Raw genomic sequence first — 13,828 nt, forward strand, 5'->3', positions numbered from 1 at the left:
ACAGGAGATTCTCTTGAAAGCTGACAGATCTAGCATCAGTGAAATGTGTGTTCAATTTAAGATGTTAGACTATCGCAGAAAAACACAAGGTGCTTTTACAAGATAATTACGGACACTTTCTTGCCCTGTGCTCGATTGGGACCCTCTCTACTGGGTTTCTTTTCTTGTGCCCAGAGTTCCCTTGTTTTGGTTGGATGTTTCTATTTGCTTTTTACTTTAGGTAGTTTCTAGGCCACATTGAAAGTAGAAAAAAATATGAAAGGGATTATAATAATTATAATAATAATGTTTGTCGCAAATGAACAGAATTGCATGAAGGGCAGATTTATTGTAGCACTCGAGTCTAAGTTTCTTCAATATCCTGATTTATTTGTATGTTTTTGTTCATTCGAATTGGTTTACACCTTGACGCAGACTCCAATTAAACATATCTAGAACTTTTAGAGAACGGAAGTGAGGTTGCTGAACGCAAGCACATTGCCATTATGCTAATTCATGCAGCATTACTCTGCACCCTAAATAAGTTTGTGCAGATTAATGCCCCCCTCCCCACCACCCATATATTACTGTGATTGAATAAGATATTCACTATTCCATTTATTCATCACATTAGCATAGCTCCTATTGTCTGTGACTTTTCAACATTTAAAGGTCTTGGGTGAAGTCATGCAATCAAATGTCTCCTGTCTATGGTATCATTTAGGTGAAACAGTTTTCTCCTGGAGCACTTATTTAAAAAGAAAAAGGAAATTCAGATGAATCGGTAAAGTCCAATTTCAAGTTCTTATTTTCGAACTCCAATCAATTAAGATTTGATTTAATTCTGATTGCTTTTTCAGTTTATGCTGAAGCAGACAGACTTCACTTCTTTGTAATGATGAATGAATGATGAATTCTGTAACTGTAATTATGAATGGGTGAAAAGTACGAGTCGTTCTACTTCATATACTCATTCCATATTATTTCTTACCTACATCTGAAAATCTAAGTTACATTCAATGGATTTATTGTGGAATGCATGGTTGCTTTCTTTTTTATTTAAAGCTCATGACTTAATAGACAATATAAACTATGTGAACATTTACATGTGGAACTTCTTTGTATTCAGAGTCTGTGTGGGCAGGTGTTTAAGTAGATTTTTCAGACCTTCATCATTTGATGATCAAACCCACTGGAGTGTAGTTCACACCTCTAGAACAGTTTCTTCAGTTGTGGTATATATAAAGTTGTTCATTAGCAGCTGCTGTTACACACATGCACTTGAATTTCACACAAGAAAAGAAATAAATAGCAGAATGCATGTCAAAAGAAATATTAAAAGAACATTAAACAATAAAATAAATAAATGTCTATGCTGATGTCAAGCATTCAAATTAAATTAATCTAATATAGCAGGACCTTTTTTTTTTAAAAAAAATGTAATTTAATGTCACATGACTTCTACTATCATTATTAAGTGATTGACAGCTTAAAATAGCACTTGATCCAGCACAGACAATTCCTGAACTTCCCCATTGAATCCAGACACAACCAGACCATGTACACTAGGGATGTGCATCTCCAAATCTGAGGCCGATGTGATTCCCATCTTGATGCATAGCTTGATGCAGTGCAGTCTAAATTCGAATTCAACCAGCACAATGCCATTCAATGCAATACGATGCCATGGAACAAATATGATGCTCTGCAATTCAATATGGTACAGTTAGTTAACTTTTATTTCTTTTTTCTATTCATTATCTCAAAGAAGGCTCCAATAATATGAGCAGCAAGACACAATGAAACTTTTAGCAAACGTTTCAAACAAATAATGCTTGTTTTCTCCAGTCTATTGGCCCCTTCTCACATTCTGCTCTGGTTCTCTTTAATAAACCGAATGCAATTAAGAGACAAGGCACCATACAGATTTTAATTACAGTTGGAAATGTCTACGCTGAGTACGATCAAAACAAATCCTTCGACTTATTTAGAAGCTAGCTGGTTGTTTTACGATCAACAGATATAACAATCCTTTATAAAAATCCTTAATCACATACACAGATATCCAATTTTATAAGGCAGTATTCACAAATAAATATAAGGAAAGTTTTGCCTGAATATTATTACTACTTACGCATTAGCTGTTTACTCTTTTTCCCATTTTTTGGGCCTTGAACGCACTCTCGCTGCGCTGTAAAGGTTACACTGGGAGTTTGCCAATTTGGCTGCCATTCAAATTTTAGTTTAAATATACAGTACTGTTCAAAAGTCTTAGGCCACCTTTAGACTTCTTGTTTCAGTAATGGTTTCATGAACATACATAATTATTTTCTTGTTTTTTGTTTTTGTAAAATACGGCCTGGAAATTTGTATGCGGTATGAACAAAAAAAATCTTCTATAGGCAAAAATTGTATTACATGTGACCTCACCTTACACTTCTATCGGGAACTTGTCACTTGTGAACCAAAATGGAAAGGAAACATGATTATTGTCCTTGTTTACACCTTGTTTACATCTGTATTTGTCCTACTATTTTATGCCTAGACGGCTGCTCTGAAAAGGTGTATCACACCAAGGTTGACAAGACATGCTTGAGCATTACAGGAACATGTTGGATGAGTTTAAATTAATTGCAAAAAACAAAAAAAAAACCCTTTCAATCCTTCAATTTAAAATTCCACAGAATCCGATAGGCTGAAATCATACTATTACATCAGCGAGGCCTCTCAACAAAAAAAGCTGATGAAGGCTTTTGCACAGTACTGTTGCCATCATCAGACATATTTTATTAGATGTTGCATTGTCTATGAATATATATTCAACTATTCCTTATAGTCTATTTTATTTCGTTTTTTTCCATATCTTAGCTTCTCTCGTGCTATTGCACAATCGAATGTAAGTTTAGTTTAGATTTTCTATCCAATCGGATTTCAGGTGTTACATCATGTGTTGCAGGAGTCGAAGGTATCTTCCGTAATCCCTTCAGCTTCAGCACTGTGGGTTCCTATAACGTAATATCCATGTTGATTGAAGCTGTTGCTTTAACCAATCAGATTGTTTTTGTTTCTTGTAGAACTTGAATGAAAAATTTGCTTAAATCCCAAATCCCCAGGAAAAAAGTAATCCATTGAAAAAATGCAGAGAAGACACAGGGTCATTTCACAAGATTAATATTGATCCACTTGCTAGAGATGATGTATGTAGGTGGTGCAGTTGTGGCTACAGTGAAAGGAGACTTGTTTAATTGGGTTTCTTGCTTTAGTAATAGTCTCTCTCATTCACTCACATTTGCTGTGATGCAGTGCTCTCTTATACGGTATGAAATGTCGATGTAATGTTGATGGCTTCTATAGCGTCATGATGGTGGAATTAAGAGGTGGATTGACTCAGAATGGACACCACTAAAGGCCTAGGTGTAAAACAGAGCGAGAACGTTGGAGCTACTCCAGCCTTCTTTATAAATCTAGCACCTGTAGTCCATGTAGCAGAGAAGCACAACATTTGTAATTGCAAACATCAAAGTGCATCCCTGTGCTGTGAAAGTGCTCAGGACATTTCTGGTGTAATCACTGCTGCCACATTAAAGCATTTTGAAATGAAGGCTTCGCAATCGAGAGACGTAGCCAAATGCCTTTTGGGAATTTTGCCCCATATTGGCCAGGAGTCAAATGGCTTCATTTCTTTCACTAAATGATTTGCCTCTGCGTTGCTTGTCTTCGGAAATGTTCGCGATGCGACAAACGATCAAATCACCACCCTTGAAAGCATTTTCACAACATGCGCTAATTAGGTCTTGCTTAACGTATTATACGGCGCTCTGCTGGTCGTTTCTTTCGCTCCGGTAGACGTCTGATGGTATTTGTTGACTCATAAGTACTTGGTTTAATCACATGTAATTATGTCTCTTATTCTTCTCTCCGCTTCCCTCAAACACATAAACAAACACAGATTATGGCAGTAACTTAAATTGTGCCTTTAGAAAGATATTAAAAAACCAAACGCCTGCTTATAATCATTTCTCAGAAGAATAGAAAAGACTGAACGATCCTCTCTCCCTTTGTCTTCCCGCTCCTTTTCCCGTGTCTGAGGTGTTCCCCATCATTCTAATTGTGAAGTAATTGTGCTGCCTTTGCCTTGGTGGAAAAGAATACATAAGCAAAGGTGGGTGGACGATGGCATGATGTACCGTAGGTGCTGCTTCTTCTTCCCTTCACTTTCTTCTGATTGGATGCCACAAGCTCTCATCCCTGCACATGCTTTCCTTCCCACACACATACGTCTGCTCATCTCAAACACACAAAGTTCAACACCAGTCTCCTTACACTTAATACGTAGGTCGTGAGATGCAAAAACCCACTGCTCTGAGTAACACCGCTGACACGTTTTGCAACGTATAGCATCGCGGTCATTTCTAATATTTTTTTAAACGTGAGAAGATATTCGCGGTTACTGTCACTACGAAATATTGTTCACAAGGTATAAAATGATTCTCATGCACTTGTTGCAAAGTGCTTGGCCCCCTAAATTGCACTAGTATTGTAGGTTTATATTGTTAGTATTCAACTCAATCTTTTTATTATTTAACTCATTTGTTTCTTTTATCAAGTCACCAGTTCTCTCTGAAATGCTCAAATATTACTTACCAGTCGGGTAAATATGTTTATTGCCCACATACGCTGATTATAATTGCCGTAGAAGCAGTGATTAGTGTTTATTTCCCTGCTTTGTATGTGCAAACCCCCCCCCGTTGTTTCTCATTCGCATCTAGCTTCCAGTGTTCATTACAAATTCCTCACGGCGCTCATCCGGGCTGCAAATCATATCCTCCGCGTCCGTATCCTGTGGAGCTTCCAGTTCTTAGGAATCGTATTGTGATAAACTGGTCAGTAATTACTTATCCAGTTAGAATAATAAATGTCATCTTGTTGCCTGGTGAAATATTGTAGCCCTTTAGGCAAGGTTTCCATCTATGGGATTTGATGAGAAACCTTTTTTTTTTTAAAGTGCTTTATTTGTAATGGGAACTCAATGAGTACATCATTATACCAAGAAATCCATGCTGAATATATTTAACCGGATTTTCACACACCTACTTTACAGCAAAAAAAAATTCATAATTTTGAATTGTGCTATGAATATTGTATGTTTAAAGAACTCCATCTTTAACCGTCCAGTTCTGAGGTGATTATGGCCTCGGATTCCTGTTTTTGGCCGTCAGATGTTTAAGCCAATGTGATATTTCGCTTTTGAAGCCCTTCTGCTTTTGCATTCTGAGATGCTTTTCTGCTCAACATAGTTCACAAAAGTGGTTAAATGAGTTACTGTAGACTTCTTATCATCTCAAACCTGTTTAATGGTTGTTTTTTCATGTTTGATGTAAACAATAACCTTTAAATATTTATTCTTGTACAATGCTTTAACAGGATCTAACGTTTTCCAGACAATCCACATCCATCTTTATGACCTGTTCAATCTATACTGCAAATAACAAAAGAAGAATAAATAGGTTTAGTCTAAAATAAGATTTTAACAGAATACTGCATACATTTTACTTGCTTTATTATTAACAACAGCTTCTGGAGAACTTTTGGTTCAGGGTTATATCCAAGTCCAAGTACAAAGACATGCAAAACATCCAAAACATAGGGCTGTCTTCTGGGAGACCACTTAATCATTGTCATCCTTCTATATTTCACAAACACTGACCACACACACACACACACACATGCAAGCATTCGCACAAAAATGCACTCTCACTCATTTTTCTTCAATATGCTTTGTCCACTTGGCCACTGTGGTGGAACAGATGTCCCTCAACCACCCCATCCATCATGGGAGGTGTGGCGGTGATGTCATAATACCGGTGTTCATCCAGAACATTGCTGGGGCTTTTCTTCTACTTTTGCACCAACGGTCGTTTTTTATTTATTTATTTATTTATATTTATTGCAAATACAATCTTGATCCACAAATGATATGCAACTGGATAACGTGTGTGGATGAAAAAATGCTCTGTAACTTGGGGACAAGCAGTGTGGTACAGTGTGGTACAGTGTAAGATTCGAGGGGCACAAGGTGGCTTGGGTACTGTGCGGTGGCTTGATGGGGCAGTGTGGTGGTTTGAGCGGAGGCAGGTTGCCGTCTTAGGGATGAGTGTGGTGGTTTGTGGGGTGGCAGCAGAGGTGGCAAAAGTACACACATCCTTCACTTAGGTAGAAGTACAGATACTGTACTACCTGTTTAGTGTCACGCTGGTAACTGGACCTCACATCATATTAATATTGGGGGTGTCAATCGATTAAAATATTTGTCATGAGTTAACATTAAACGAAACTTAATCGTACATTTTTATCTTTTCTAAATGTACAGTAAATTAATAAAGTTTTTAATACGATAATCAACATGGGAATGGACAAACATGGATGATTTATGTAAATGCATGTTTAAAATTATGTACATCATCAGGACAACAAACAGAACCTTTGATATGTTTCCACACAGACGGTTAATGAGGTGATACCGGAGAGAAACTGTACCTATTCTAACTTTCATACGGATTACATAATCAGAGAATATTTGTAGACATTTTGAGCTTTCTATTAATATATTTATTATGTCTGTGAGGCAAATCTTCACTGAGATTCAGGTTGCTTTATTTATGTCTGTGAAGTGAGCTGACAGAGGCAGAGATGGCAAAGAGCGCCCCCTGTCTGTCCTTTTTATTTTACAAAAGCATAGCGTTTTGTTATTATGAGTGTATATACAGTACAAATAAAAGTAGACCCTTTACAGATTCGAATGATGTATTGCTCTTATCTGTACGATTTGTTCTGGCGTTATGAGGAAAAAATGGCACATAAATCGAGAGGTTTAATTGTGTGCATCATGGCGGATTTTGGTGCTGATTTAAGACTTGGCACATCAGTAAAACAAATGTTTATGATTGGAAAAAAAAAAAAAAACCATACCCAATAGCCACACCGATTCAATAACTGCATTTGATTCTGTTAAGAAAACAAACTACTTGCATAATAATTGGACGATATATTTGTAGTTGGTTACATTCCTAAAGTCTTGATTGCCCATTGTCATCTTCTGGCTGGTAAAATTCCAGTTTGTGGTTATTCCTGGACGAGCCCAGGCAGGGTGGTTGAAGGCTCTAGACGTGCCTCAGTGGGCCTAGACATGGACGGAATGTGCGAAATTGGCTTAAAACTGCTGGAAGCTGAGCAATTTGTGCAGTGTGGTCCCAAGCCTATCTCAGAAATTGTGTGGGTTTCACACCTCGTCCTTGCCCCCCTCTCCCTAACTGTTTCTTCAAAACACAGCACTTGTTTACTGTTGCACAGGCCCTTAAAGACACACGAGTGTGAATTTATGCGAGAGCGCGAAGGGTAGATGGGAATTACAGGACAATTTACTGCTCGGTCCCACAATCATTTTCAGCCACCCTGAGACTTTGGATTCGGTAGTTAAAGCACTCAGCGTTGTTCTTTGAGCTCATTATATACAACCCCTGCTGATTTTTGTATTCTACATCTCTCGGTAATAAAGTCAAATTGTAAGTTATGGCAAAAAAGATTGCCCTTAGGTCCGGGCTGATAATCTCTTTAAATAACGACGAGCATATGGGTTAAAAGTACATTTCCTCATTTAAGATCTCTGATAGAGGTCCATGTCATTTGTCAATTCTTTTACCCCAATAATTGGTTTCAATCCAAATTTTCAATGTCTAGATTATTCATCTTCACTCAAGGCTGTATTGTCTAACCAGTGCCAAAATGCTGGAGCTTTAAAACCAGTAGGATGAAAAAGAGAAATGTCAAGTGCTGAAGTAAACCACAACGAGCAGGAAGAAGCTAAATGAACGACTGCTGTCAGAGGATGAGAAGGAAAAAAAAAGAGAAGTGTAATCTCTGTTGTTTAGTGTTCCCTTAGGCCCTTCCAAAACACCAGCCTCTTTTAGCTGCGAAAGACTGAAAGAAGAGAGACGAGGAACGGCTCAGGGGTGAGCTTTAAGAAACAAGGCAGAATCAAAGGGAACATGAATTTCTCATGTTTGTATGTGCATACAGGCATAAAAATAGACAAAAGAGTGTCCTTGTCTTTATGCATACTGACAAAAAACCTATATATAATCTTTATATACAGTGGTGTGAAAAAGTGTTTTCCTGATTTCTTATTTTTTATGTTTGTCACAATTTTTCAGATCATGAAACTAATTTAAATATTAGTAAAAGATAACACAAGTGAACACAACATGCAGTTTTTAAATGAAGGTTTTTATTAATGAGGGAAAACAAAATCCAAAACTACATGGCCCCGTGTGAAAAAGTGTTTGCCCCCTTAACCTAATAACTGGTTGTAATAACCTTAGCAGCAACAACTGCAATCAAGCGTTTGCGATAACTTGCACTGAGTCTGTTACAGCGCTGTGGAGGAATTTTGGTCCACTCATCTATGCAAAATTGTTGTAATTCAGCCACAATGGAGGGTATTTAAGGTCATGCCGCAGCACTCATATTCACTCCTGGGTATAGTTTTTACAGTTCTCCTCGCACAGTATTGTACAATCAAAGTATACAGTAGGTTTTCTGGTCAGTGCTATCTTGGGTTTTGTGTGTTGTCTTGTGTTGTCTTGTGTGTCTGTCTGCACTGTCTGTCTGTACTGTTTTTCGTCTGCACTCGGTTGCACTTGATGCACTCTATGTCGCTTGTGTTGTGTTGTTTAGCTGTATGTTGTTCTTTAGTGTAACACTAGGGTTCAGGAGGAACGTTGTCTCGTTTATACTGTGTACCACTGTGTATAGTAGAAATGACAATAAAAGCCACTTGACATGACTTCAATAGGATTCAGGTCAGTACTTTGACTAGGCCACTCCAAAGTCTTTGTTTTTCTTCAGCCATTCAGAGGTGGACTTGCTGGTGTGTTTTGCATCAGAACCCAAGTTCCCTTCAGCTTGAGGTCACGAACAGATGGCCGGACATTTTCTGTCAGGATTTTTTGGTAAACAGCAGAATTCATGGTTCCATTTAATTACAGCAAGTCTTCCAGGTCCTTAAGCAGCAAGTATCCAGGCCTGGGTGTGGCTAGAGAAATTGAACTCAGGTGTGATAAATCACAGTTTTAACATGTGGCAAACATTTTTTCACACAAAGTCATATAGTTTTGGATTTAAAAACTGCATGTTGTGTTCACTTTTGTTATCTTTTACTAATATTTAAATTAGTTTTGATGATCTGTAGCAAACATGCAAAAAAAAAAAAAAAGAATTTAGGAAGGGGGCAAACACTTTTTCACACCACTGTAAATACACATGAAGATTAACCCAAATCAACGTGCCCTACAGACATAAGCACAATTTATGAATCATAATTGATCGTTTATTAATAACAGGTATCCAGATCTATTCTCCAATCTGGTGTCCCACAAGTACTGGTTTTTGGATATCCTACCTTCATGATGTCATCTGTTCAGGCCATAAATATACTTTTATCCGAGGTGAATAACTTCAGGAACCGCTCACTTTTTTGTAAGGGTAATCCAGTGTTTATCAAACCTTTACTATCATTACCCTCTTTAGAGGGAGATGTATTTTCAAGCTTCAAGTTTAAAAATGTCAAATTTTTTGACACATACATAGCAGATTCACTTAAGTGTAAATCTTCTTGCACCTACATTTTAATCCCCTTTTTGAGTTCTTTAGTTCATTCTTTAGTAAAATGCTTCAACAGTAAGCCTGGATAAATCAATGCACCGCCAGAAATCATCATTCAGCCTTTTCTCCTATACGGATTCACTGTGGCGTCGTTACATAATATCATAATGCGTCTTAATCTTCCTGAATGGGGGAAAAGCCGAACCATGACACATATTCATTCCCTTTATAAATCTCTACAGGTGTGAGATGAATTCATTTTCCATTCGAGCGTCTTCTGTAGCAGGATGAATAAAAGGAGAAACAGGAGTAGCTGATGAATTCTTCTTTTGAAGAGGGTGTATAAATGGTGTAAGTCTCATAATCAGTCATGGCATAATGAATTCTGCTCCAAACAGAAAACTTGGCCCTTTGGAGCCTTTCTGTGTAAGCCGAGGTGATTTAAACAATGATGTGTAGAGGGGATAGCATCTCCCTTTTATTGGGCAACTCAAATGCCAAAAAAAAAAAAAGACACTTGGAAAAGTGTTAAGGCAGGTATGCCCCATTGGAGAGACGTCGAAAAACACGGGCTGTGAACTGCTGAAAGAGTGAAGGCGATTAGAGAGATGGTCAGAGATCTCCGCTTTCTCATGGGAAGTGCTCTTTGGAGCTCACAGAAAGGCTTTGCTATTTGTCACGGATCAGAATTTTGTTTTGTCCACTAGAGGCCCCCATTGTCCCCTTTTCTCAATTGCCTTGCCCGCCCTGTCTGCTAATTGCCATGACTGTCACCTGTATCCCATCTTCCTACTTGAACTTTTGGCTTCTTGATCTTGATTTGTTCTGGTTCCTGTGGTTTTGAATCCTGTCTTTTCCTGTGGCTTACCAATGGAGTCTAAGTTTTTGGCTCCCTGCTCTGAGAGCTATTGGCCAAACATTCCAAGCAATGGCATTTTTTTTTTTTTTTTTACATTTATGGCACTTGGCAGACACCCTTATCCAGCGGGATTAACAAAGGCAGATGAGGGTTAAGTGCCTTCCTCAAGGGCCAAGCAGCGGTATCTTTATGGCACGGAGATTTGAACTTGTGACCTTCCAATGTTTTAACCAGTGAGCTACCACTTCCCAAATTTCACATCTTGGGGCCAAGAAGGATCTACTGCTCACCAAAGTTGTGCCAGACACATGTAGGTTTACAGTATATCAATGCATCTGACATTCGCAGTTCCTTGTGCATGGAGCCTTCATCTAATTGCGTTTTTTTTCTTGTCAGGATTCAGAAGCATGTTTTAACAAGAGCCACAGACCAGGGCCTGGTATTAACATGTCCTCCACGGAGTACAAAAAGGGCACGGCCATCGCTGCAAATGCCACGCTAGATGTCTAGGAACTTGTTTGTCAGTTCATTAAAAAGGTCTGAACATTACACACTTCACTGCAGGCAACTAAGGAGGGGAGGGTGGTTTAGGACATTGTCAGAGGCAGTGAAGATTTTTTGACGAGATTAAAGGCAGCAAAATGACAAAACCTTCACAGTCTTGACCTTGTTCTTTGCTTTAAAACCAGCACCACTTCAAAGTCTGCTGATATCTAACAGCCGTTCTTGTCCGTACTTTGAAAGCCTGCGATGAAATTAAACATTGCTTTGAAAATGGTTAATGGCTCATCGAAAAGAATCTTGCCATTCTTCAGTTAGGGCCTCGTTATGCCGAACTGTCAAACTCACCCTGAGAACTTTTCACTACATCAGTTCATGGTAACCACTAGTAGTTACTATGGATGGTTATTACGTGAGAGATTCTAGTATAAGCACCATATTGATTAAGGTTTGATATCTATTCCAAATTCCTATATAGATATTTAGAACATTCCAGATTTTGTCTCTTTTTGGCTGTTGGCTTTCCGTCACATTTTGGGGCGTGTCTATAGGAATTGGTGTTTATTCATCTACAAATGCATTAGTGAGATCAAGCACTGGTGTTAGATGAGGAGATGCAGTTGGAGTTTCCAGTGCCGTTTAGTGGGTTGAGGTCAGTTTTCTGTGCAAGATGCTGGAGTTAATTTAGCCCAACCTTGTCAAACCGTGTCTCTATGGACCTTGCTCCGTGCACAAGGGCGTTGTGATGCTGGAACTTCAGTAAATTATAATGCTACAGCATGCATCAAGTCAATTATGTGCTTCCCAGTGGTGGACAGTAGCAAAGTAAATGTAATTTGTTACTGTACATAAGTAGCTTTTTGTGTGTATCTGTATTTCACTGCAACATTTTAATTTCGCGAGACTTTTATTTTAATTTCACTACATTTCAAAGTCAAATATCTTTCTTTTTACTCGTTCCTTTTTATTTATGAGGATAAAAACGTAACTGGTCAATCACGCAGCAAGCCACCAATCAGGTTCGAGCGCACGCTCTGTTTTGAACTGGTTTTGATTGGCGCTTGGTGTATCTGCTGATCACCAACATACAGTTCAGCGTCAGTTCAACATCAAACAGAACATTTCGAGAAGAATAAATGATGGAAGAAACTCGACTCGAACTCGCCACAACACCCGTGACCTTATTTGTGCAATTTCTTTTAAGTAGTTGAAAAGAAGGTTTTGGGCTCATGATAATTTTAAGAAATGTCACTCTCAGTGTTTTGACTCATTAATATCATTTTATTAATAGATTGGTGTGCTAAGAGTAACATCAGAGTCTATTCACATAATCTGAGTTGATTAAACAAGAGTCTTGTGATCATAATTATAATAGGAACATTATAGCCATAGTATTTTTGCTACTTAAGTAAAATCGAAGGCAAATACTTTTGTAATTTTACTCAAGTAAAAGTTTAAAGGGGACACTACAGGAGTCATATTTTACCTACTTGAACTCTACTTAAACTCAAGTACTTTGTTTACTTCATCCACCAATGGTGCTTCCAACCTTCTGGCAACAGTTTGATAAGGAACTTAGAAGTTGATAATGTTGTAATTTCAACAAAGATAATGAAGTACTGTACTTAAGTAGATTTTTCTGGTATCAGTTCTTTACTTCACTGTTATCACAAATATCTGTACTTTCTACTTCTTCCATTTTCAAACCAAACTCGTTGCTTTAGTTTTAATCTATTAGGTGACATGATCAATATTTTTTCTTCTCATCACGCACCTTTTTTAATCCATCAACCTATTTCTTGTCATTGCGTAACTTTTTAAATCTACCACTGCTGTATCATTTCCTGGCTTTCACACACCACAGATGTAGGCTAGTTTATGAGGCTAATAACGAGCGTAGCAGAAGGCAACAAGATTTATGGCTAACGTGGATGAGACAGAGGGATTCAGCGATGTAAACATGACTGAGAACAAAAACATTCCTGATCACCTGATCATTATCTTTTCTCTGCTTGTGTTCTATATGGTGGATGTTCAGCCTGGACACATTCATTACAAAACAACACTTGAAATTCTTTTGTATTAATATATTGATATGTTGTGAGGTCCAGTTACCAGCGTGACACTAAAACAGGTAGTAGTAATGGCTACTTTTTACTGAAGTCAGAGCCCAAACTTCTTTACATTAACTTGAGTGAAAAAGTGCAGTCAGTATTTCAACTTTTACCAGAGTCTTTTAAAACATGAGTACCTGAACTTCTACTTGAGTGAAGGATGTGTGTGTTTTTGCCATTTCTGCAATGCAAAATATTAAGCTATGCTCTTACTGTTACCACTTGGCTCTGACACTGGAGACTACTTTTATAAATGGAAATAAATGCAATATAAAATTCTTCCTATGAAAAGTACAGCTTCTATCTATTTTTTTTTAAAGACAGGTCACTGTCTAGACATCCTTGAGCGTGACCCTTTCATTTCATTATAAAAATATGACCAGTTCAATTATATCAGCTCTTAGTTTTGTACAACATGTTCTAACGCCGGAAAGATAACAACAGACGACAAACAGTATTTTAACCACAGAAGCCCACCTTTTCTTTTAATTCTTTTTTACATTTATTTTAATATAAACACAGTGGTCCTCTGAGTTATGTGAAATAATATCATAAAAACATGTAGTATAAGATCTGATGTGAAGTAGGGATTTAGGGTAAATCTTTATGTTCTGGATGCAGTTACACACTCTAGTTGATAGTTACAACCGAATGCTTACAATCGCTCGTCTGTAATTGAATTTAATGCAACGCCCATGTCTGTGTGGTTTCTTTG

The 13,828-nt window shown here is 37.8% G+C and overlaps 1 long non-coding RNA gene across 1 annotated transcript; it reads left to right on the forward strand.

Annotated features, from left to right (window-relative positions):
- The first annotated feature begins 10,427 nt into the window (after positions 1 to 10,427).
- On the forward strand, positions 10,428 to 11,275 carry LOC124375658. Its single transcript, XR_006923715.1, has 2 exons — positions 10,428 to 10,808; positions 10,895 to 11,275. It is a non-coding gene; the product is annotated as an uncharacterized LOC124375658 (long non-coding RNA).
- The last annotated feature ends 2,553 nt before the right edge of the window (positions 11,276 to 13,828 follow it).

This window comes from Silurus meridionalis, chromosome 2, assembly GCF_014805685.1.
Source record: "Silurus meridionalis isolate SWU-2019-XX chromosome 2, ASM1480568v1, whole genome shotgun sequence".
In the NCBI taxonomy this organism is placed as follows: Eukaryota; Metazoa; Chordata; class Actinopteri; order Siluriformes; family Siluridae; genus Silurus; species Silurus meridionalis.